This window comes from Misgurnus anguillicaudatus, chromosome 11, assembly GCF_027580225.2.
Source record: "Misgurnus anguillicaudatus chromosome 11, ASM2758022v2, whole genome shotgun sequence".
Taxonomy (NCBI): Eukaryota; Metazoa; Chordata; class Actinopteri; order Cypriniformes; family Cobitidae; genus Misgurnus; species Misgurnus anguillicaudatus.
In genome coordinates this window covers 3,631,868-3,641,422 of record NC_073347.2, presented here as the reverse complement: position 1 = coordinate 3,641,422, position 9,555 = coordinate 3,631,868, and positions in this window count along the sequence as shown.

Sequence of the window (9,555 nt, the reverse complement as noted above, 5' to 3'; positions counted from 1 at the left end):
AAGTAAAAGTGGTTTATAAGTGAAGATGGTAATGGTGTTTGTGTAAATGTTTAATTCTCATCTGGTGATATAGGGAGAGGTTTAATGTGCTCTGTTATTTTCAGTTGATGTTCATCAAAGTCTTTTGCTGCGTCCGAAACCGCCTACTACATACTATATAGTACGCGAAAAGCAGTAGGCGAGGCGAGTAGTATGTCCGAATACATAGTATTCGAAAAACAGTATGCGAAAAGTACCCGGTTAGATTTTGCAGTGTGCATACGATGGACGCTTCACTATCCCATGATGCCCCGGACGAGGAGTTATCCAACGAAGAAGAGGCACGCAGCTGTTTTCGCACTGAAATGACGCGACGTGATGACGACGTATGTCACGTGATGTAACAACATGGCGGATGTAGTATGTCCGAATCTCATTCATACTACCAGGATTCATACTATACAGTGCCTACTTTTAACGCCAAGTAAGTAGGTACTTCATCTAATTCAGTACTATACAGTATGCGGTTTCGGACGCAGCCTTTGTGTCTGTAAGTGATTCTGCTCATATCTTCTCTTTTTTTTGTGTTTATGTTTTCGTTAGTGATTCTGTTTATTAGCAGCAGGTGTCCATCATTAATGCTTCAGTATCTGAACTCATTGGCTGAATCCCAAACCGCCCACCTCCACACTATACAGCACGCAAAAAGCGCTACTTTACGCACTATATAGCACGGAAGCAGGCGGCCCGGGACCCAGCCACCGACTTGATTTCAGGTGGATCATTAGGAAACTAATGTAGGGAATAGTGAATGAGGGTGTAGGGTGTGATTTGGGATTCTGTTTTTTTGCAGAATGCAGTATTTAACAGTATTCTTCTGTTTTTGTTAAAAAACAGAATCATACTGTTAAATTTGGCTGTTTTTAACAGCAATTTTTTACAGTGTACCCTTTCCGTAATAAACGTAAATTTGTTTTACAACTTGTAATTTTGTTCGCTCATTGTAAATTTGTTTAAAGGACAAGTTTGGTATTTTACACTTAAAGTCCTGTTTTCAGATTGTTTATGGTGAAATAGAACGGTTTTGACTGAAATTGTGACATATGCGGCTGCCTCGAGAATTTTAGGGTGTTTGTGTTTCACCTCCCACCTCTACAATGGGTTTAATGGTGCACTGGAACAATCCTTCCTAAAATGCATTAAACTTTCGTTTACAAAGACGCGAAACCCACCGAGTGGCCAGGGGTGTTCACTAATATGCTCACACAAAAATCGCTGCAAAATACGCATTCCAACAGGTTTTATCGTAGATTTTGCCAACTCCATTGACTTGTATTAGATGTGCTGTGAGGTATTACTCCGCCGCCGGGAACTTTGTTTCTATTCTTGCAATTTGGCAATGGCGGATTAGCGCCACCAACTGGGCTGGAGTGTCTATTATTCAAGCTCTCAATGAAAGAATATACGTGTGTGAGGCGTTTGGAAAAATAGGTCCAAACGTTAACAACGAATGCTAAACAGCTGTTGGAAAGCGTCTTCTGCAGCGACCCCTGTGTGAGCACACCAGCGAACACCCCCTACCACTCACCGAGTTTCACGTCTTTGTAAACGAAAGTTTAATGCATTTTAGGAAGGATTATTCCAGTGCACCATTAAACCCATTGTAGAGGTGGGAGGTGAAACACAAACACCCGAAAATTCTCGGGGCAGCCGCATATGTCGAAAATTCAGTCAAAACCGTTCTATTTCATCATAAACAATCTGAAAACAGGACTTTAAGTGTAAAATACCGAACTTGTCCTTTAAACACTTGTAAATTTGTTAAAAAACTTGTACATTTGTTTACTTATTGTAAATATGTAAAAAAAAAACGTGTAATTTTGTTTGCTCATTGTAAATTTGTTAAAAAACGTGTAAATTTATTCACTTATTGTAAATTTGTTAAAAAACGTGTAAATTTATTCACTTATTGTAAATTTGTTAAAAACTTGTAAATGTGTTCTCTCATTGTAAATTTGTTGAAAAACTTGTACATTTGTTTAAAAAAACTTGTACATTTGTTTAAAAAAAACTTGTACATTTGTTTTAAATCTTGTAAATGAAATTGCACTTCACGGCCACCGTATTTAAAACAAATGTTTGTCTAGCAATTTGCTTGATCAGTGCTGGAAAGTTTGTCCATATATTCATACTTATATATTATCATTTACATACATTTATTAAAATCCCATCTTTAAGTTAAACATAACAATTGTTCTTTATGCCATTCCAGCCTCTAAGGCTATATTCATGGTGAGAACTAGTTAATTCATACACAAGTTAATCCAGACACAGGTTGGGGGAGGGACAATTTGGCATCTCCAATTTGCCTAACTTGCATGTTTTTGGCTTGTGGGAGTAAACCCACGTTGACACAGGGAGAACATGCATATCATAGTATATACACCAGTACATGTGCTACAAACTAGAAACATTTTGAATGATTACATTAAAATAACATAGTCTGAATGTTAGACATGAAACATGATAATGGGTTTCTGTTGGCGCTGTCATCTCAGTTAGAGCTTTGTAACCAGTAACATAACGAAGGATTAAAAGAGTTACGACTCAGACATGATCTGGCGTTTAGCCTGCACACCCACACAAGAGAGCAGCGGCCATTTTATTAATGATTGTGTCACAGGGTGACGATCGTTTTAGGGGCGGAACTAGAAGTTAGAGAGTTTTGTTCCGCCCGGAAGCGTTTCCAGCTAGACGGAAGATCGCGAACACCGGAACTTCCGGTAAACTCCGCAAGAGAAAATCAGCAAATTCGATACAGGTGCGGCTGATTAACCGTAGCGGTTGGTGATTGGAGGAAACAACGGATCGGGGAGTATAAAGAGATTGTTCAAAACACAGTTAGGAGTCGATTGCTGGAGTCATTGTTGCTGTGTGTTGGCGCTGCTGCTGATGTGTTGTGTTTACTCTTCAGGCTGGGCTGGCGTGGCTGTGTGGGACAACGGAGAGCATAACTGCTGGAATCTGAAATGAAACAGAGAGAGATCGGCGTCAGAGTGAGTGGTTAATGATTTGAAGGAAATAAAGGCTATTGGCATTTCTGGCATAAATACTGGCCTGCGTGTGAAGAAGAGGAGGATAACGAAGCAGATTGTACGGTAACTGTGAGTACAAACAAATACTTTTTGGACATTGGCTGTTAACCTGTTGTGTACCAGACTGTTTAGTGAAGGAAGGACTGCCCTACCGCGGAGCAGTGTGGTGGGAGTGCCAGAAGGAAGCCAGTTCGGGTGACTATAGTCCCATGAACGTAGACTGAGCTGTGTAAACAATGCCATATCGAATTCCGGTGAAGGAGGAGAAGACGGGGTTTCTCAGTGTTCACTTGTAGTGCGGTGGGGTGAGTCTGTATTGTGTGGAACCTTTCACTTTGGAGTGGTGCAGTGCCCTTTTGCTGTGTGTGTGTGTATTGTCAGCCAGACCCCGCCTCCATCCTCTAGACTGTGGAAAGATGAAAAGGCTGCCGGCATCAGTTGTTGTACCTGTCTAATATAAGCTGTAGGTGAGCCCCGAGTGGTAACACTTATCGTGGTGGAAGATCGGCGGACTTTCTGTGGAGTTGGGTTGTGTGGCGAAGAGGTGGTGAAGCGGTTGACCACAAGAAACTGTGTGAGTAACACAAAGGATACACGATTGCTTGCATGTTGTAATTCATACCTGTGCTTTGTGGAGTGAGGCGGAGTCGATCTCATCTGTCCCGTAGCCTCTTCAGAAGGGTGCCCCTGTCTAGCGTTCGCTAGTCGAGGAAGTGGAAAGGAGAGGGCAGCGCTCGGCTCGGTGTGACAGAGTGAGTTGTGCCCCCGCAGTAGCAGCAGCCGTCGAGAGGAGCTGTTCCTCGACGCCATCATTGTCACCTCGCCTCGAGGCTTTCGGCGAGCTGGGGAAAAAAACGGTCACTGTAAGTCCACCCTTTTTCACTCACCCATATGAAACATATGTCTATATTGATTGTCGATTAGCCACGTGTGGAAGCAAGAGAACTAAGGAGTGAAGCTTTGCTTGCATCATACTTACTGTATGTCGTGTCCGCTGGAGAGGTGAGAGAAAAACCCCAGTTGTGTACTTAACCATTCTGTGTGTCCCAGCCAGCAGCCTGTGGGAGAGAAAGAGAGGAGAAGATTATACTTACCATACTTACTGTATGTCGTGTCCGCTGGAGAGGTGAGAGAAAACCCCCAGTTGTGTACTTAACCATTCTGTGTGTCCCAGCCAGCAGCCTGTGTGGAGAGAAAGAGAGGAGAAGATTATACTTACCATACTTACTGTATGTTGTGCCCGCTGGAGAGGTGAGAGAAAACTCCCAGTTGTGTACTTAACCATTCTGTGTGCCCCAGCCAGCAGCCTGTGTGGAGAAAGAGAGAGGAGAGGATTATACTTACCATACTTACTGTATGCCGTGTCCGCTGGAGAGGTGAGAGCAAGCCCCCAGTTGCATACTTAACCATTCTGTGTGTCCCAGCCAGCAGCCTGTGTGGAGAGAGAGAGAGAGAGGAGACGATTAAACTACCATACTTACTGTATGCCGTGTCCGCTGGAGAGGTGAGAGCAAGCCCCCAGTTGTATACTTAACCATTCTGTGTGTCCCAGCCAGCAGCCTGCGTGGAGAAAGCGAGAAGGGAAGATTAGTTACACCATACTTATTGTATGTCGTGTCCGCTGGAGAGGTGAAGAGAGACAGATACCCGTGATTAAGGGTACATTACAGACACGCACGCCTGTTTCCCAGCATTCATTTTTTTTCTGTTCTGCCTCCAGGAGGAAGAGGAGGGCGCCACAGGTTCACGAGCCAGGCGGAGAAGCCTGAGGTACACCCTTCCCTTTGTGCAATACGTTGGAGTCCCGGGTCCGATCCCTTCCCCCCCCTCTTCTATTGGCTCTGGACCCCGACCTACCTGGAGAACATAATTCGAGCATTAGTTTTAAACTTTCCCTTTCCCTCACCCTTCTTGTAGTCATTTTAATTAAATTAAATAAAAGATTATTTTTATACTTATTTGCGCTTGTGTTGTCTGGTCATTGGGTTGGCTTTGGGGACCTCCTCGAGGTGGAAGTTAAACAGGGGCGTGGCCTAGTTACATTTGTGGCCACCCCCGGCTTGTGACAATTGCACACCTGTGTAAGTTAACTCCACCCACTTCATGAGGATAAAGCCGTTTCCCAATACCAAGTACGCCAAGTTCGGACTTTTGTCCTTCCTAGTTCGGACTTGCAAGTTCAGACTTGGAAGAACGAACTTCTGACGCGAAATGCATTCTGGGAAACTTCGCTGTCATAAGTCCACACAAGTCTCCTCCGATGCATCCTCGATAAAATGGGCGGATCAAGAACACATCCGGGGATTTTATGTGAACTTGGGCTTGATGCGAACTTTGAATTGGAACAGTACTTGGGCCGCGACTGATGACGTTTCACAAGTCCACAAGAACACAAGTACAGACAAGAACGCATATTGAGAAACGGCTTAAATCACAGGCTGAATCCCAAACCGCCTACTTCCATACTATATAGTATGGAAGTAGGCGGTTTGGGATTCAGCCACAGTCAATTATAGAACATATCATTTACATAAATTAACACCCCCACTTGTACTTAAATTGACAGAATATAACCCAGTGCATCACATACATACATACATACATACATACCTTTCCAAATCACAGTTAATCCATCACACTCCAAATAAAAAACATATTTTTCCAATTTTTGCTTTAGACACAGATTTGGTTAAGATGTCTTCCCTCATATCAACGGTAGGACAATAATGAAGAGTTATTTTGCCATCATTCAATGCAGATCGAACAAAATGATACCTTATGTCGATATGCTTACACCTTTGTCGATAGACCGGATTCTTTGAAAGTACAATGGCACCCTGATTGTCCTAAAAAAATCACTGATACATATTCAAGTACATTGTCCATTTCATTGATTAAATTGGTCAGATACAAGCTTTCTTGTGCAGTAGCTGATAAAGATATATATTCAGCTTCACATTTGGATAGGGGGCGTGCACACCAACGCTTTTACGCCCGCGGCCGGCGCATGTTTTCAATTGTTTCCAATGGAAGCTCTGCGTTTTTCAAATAAGCCAGCAGCTAGGGGGTTTTTTCTGCGCTGAAAACCGGCGCTCGGCGGTTTTTTCGAGCTCGCCGCTGAGCGTCCAGAGTTGAAAGAGATTCAACTTTGGGAGAAAAGCTCCGCTCGTCAATGTCAGTTTTCACACGGCCGCCCAATCACAGTGGAGGAGGGGTGGGACATTACCACAGCAACCAACCGGCTCGCAGCACAGCTACCAAAGCGCTCAGCTGAAGAAAGCTGGCACTCAGCTGAAAAACAGCTGGCATTCGGCGTCCTCAAGGCGTTTTTTCAGACGCGTTTAAAAGTTTTGGTGTGTCCAGCCCCTAAACCACAAGTCACTTTTCTTATAGCATAGTTCCAAGTCTGCTGTGCCTTTCAAATACCTCAACACATGTTTAGCAGCAACCCAATGTTATTCTTTTGGTGCCCTTAAATATTGTGACAATTTACTTACAATGAAGCTCAAATCTGAGCGAGTACTTGTCATCATATAGATTAAAGTTATGTGATGCACCGATGTATCGGCCGCCGATATTTATTGGACGATTTTTAATGAATTTGAAACCATCGGCATATCGGCAATAGCACGAGAAAGGCCGATACTAAATGTTTATTAATTAACTGCATAAAGAAATCCATTATATGTAAAAAATGAGTTAATGTTGTTTATCAAATAAATGCTGAAACCACCTCTGAAGGTTGTCATGCTGTCTTATTATATTTGTTTTAGCTTTATTTGTGCCTCTCTTATTATGTTGGTCAGTTGAATGTTGGTCAGATCCAATCCATGTTCAGTAAAAATAATTTGATGCAGAAATAAACTAGCAAATAGACCAACTATATAGTATTGTATACAAGTGTTTAATATCGGCATCGGTATCAGCCAGAACAAGTTGTCTGTTTAAATCAGTATCGGCCCAAAAAAAATCCTATCGGTGCATCCCTATTAAACTTCCAATCACTTCTCGATACCTCTTTAGGTCAAAGGGTTCACCATCAGTGTCAAATTTCACTTTGATTTCACATTGTTTGCAGTGAGTCATATCAAATATCTCTAAATTTTTTTAAATGTATCTTTCCTGATTCATTTTAACTTTATCATGTTCTTGCGTAAAGTCAATGTCTAAGAAATGTCAAAGTTATCCCAGATCTTTAACCTTGAATTTCATTCCCAACATTTCCTTCACATAACTGAGTTTTTGATCATTACTTGCTGCAATGATAAGATCATCAACCCAAATTATCAGTATGACTCTTTCTTTGTCAGTTTGTTTACAGTAAACACAATAATCTGCTGAATTTTGAACAAAATCATTTTCAATTAAGAAATCATGCAACATCTTGTTTCAATTTCGTCCTGATTGTTTCAGACCATACAGTGATTTATTGAGCTTACATACTAGTTCTTCTCCTGTTTTTGACTCAACTTCAAATCCTTCAGGTTGCATATAAATTTCACAATCTATAGTAGCATGCAGATATGCGGTTTTAACATCCATCTGATGTAACTTCAAATCATATTATGCAGCAAGCTGCATTAGAAGAACACGTACTGAAGTTATATTGTCTCATTATAATCAATACATGCCACTTGACTATAACCCTTTGTCACATACCTGGCCTTATATATTCTCCCATCAGGATTTTCCTTCACAGCATAAACCCATCATCCCACCACTGCCTGTTTACCTTCTAGTAGAGTTGTTAATGTGTGTAATGGTTGAGTTCATCTCATCCTCCATAGCTTCAACCTGCTGCTCTGATTTTGGAGAGCTTGCTTCATTCAGTGTCTGGAGAACATAACATGCAACACGATAGCAATAGTCAATGCTGTTCTGCATCATCTTTGATCTCATATTCAGAATCTGCAAAGTACTGAGGGGGTCTTCTTTCCCTTTTTGGATATCTAGTACCTTGACCGCTCTCATTTTCACCCTTTGTGCTGACTTTACCCTCAACTTTCATTTCTTGTGGAATTACTGTAGTCTTGTTCAGTTTTGGTACTAAGGTTTCAACCTCCTTCCTGTATTCCACATATTCATCCACGTCCTCCACTGTCTAAGTATCCCTTTCATTTGTACTTTTTGTGACAAACTTCACTAGTCTCAATTAACATACATCTTGCCATTTCAAACAAAGTCCTCCAAGCTCTTTCAGCTGTCCCATTTTGATGGGGTGAATAAATCAACAGTTTCTCTTTTCCTGCCAAATTTTGGTTTTTAGATCCACTCTACTTAGTGGCACTCTTACACAACCTATAACACACTTACTTTGTGAAAATTATAAAAAGTTAAAAGTAAAGAATGATGACAATTTGTAAGTTTTTATTTATAATACTCTAATCAATGAAATGACTCCCACTGTATTTAGAAACTATTATTATAAAACAGTGATCAAATATTGAAGCAAAATCATAATAAATGACAGCCTATAAACAAGAATTATATTAAAGTTAACATAGCTTACCCCAAAAAAATACAGGGTTGGTTAAATTTAGGAAATTTTCTTCACTTCTAAAACACAACAAAATTCAATGCCTAATTTAAAATACAATGAAGTAAAAACGGAAAATGTATATACAGTAAACAGTACATTAGCCCATTAATTTCTATAATATTTTGAGGATAAATAAATAAACTCCACAGAAGCTTCACACACCAGGCGCTGTTCTACAAATGACCGCTTGAGGGCGCTTTAGAGGCGCTTATGTGCGTTGGTTGCTATTATTCAAACCTCCGCGGAATTGCAATTTTATGGTCAGATTTTGCAGATAATTTGTTTAATCAATGCGTAATTATGTTGTAATCGACAAGATATATTAACTTTTATATTTTTTCAGTAGTAGAGGAAGGATGTTCCGATTGGTCAATGTACTGTTTGTCCCGCCTCTCCTCCATTGTGATTGGACAAAAGTGATTTACAACACGCCACTTTAAATACACATTATTAGCAGAATAACAGTTGTTTTACAAAGCATCTTTAAAAACATTTTAAAATGTATAATATAAAATGAATATGTATATTTGTTGTGGAATATCATTTATTTTATAAAAAATCTTTTTAGCCAATGTGGGGTCTGCTCCACCACAAGCTCCGCCTATGCCTGCATTGAGCTGCAAGTATTAGAAAGTCGTCAATTTCTATTTTTATGATAAATGTTGCTGATTTTACTTTATTTTTTTAATGCATCTTGCGAATACAAAAAAAAGGTAATCTGTGAAAATAATGAATTGCACTTCAGTGATGACTAAAATGATAGTCTCGATCTAATATCTTTGCACGTCTCTCTGTATTGTGCATTTAAATCATGAATATTTAATAAAAGGCGGTCTTTACTCTGATTTTATACCATTCAGTGTAGTTTTGCATTTACAGTATACGGTATAAAAGACACTAAAATGTGTTTATCATTTGTGATGCTGGCAAAATGAGTTGGAA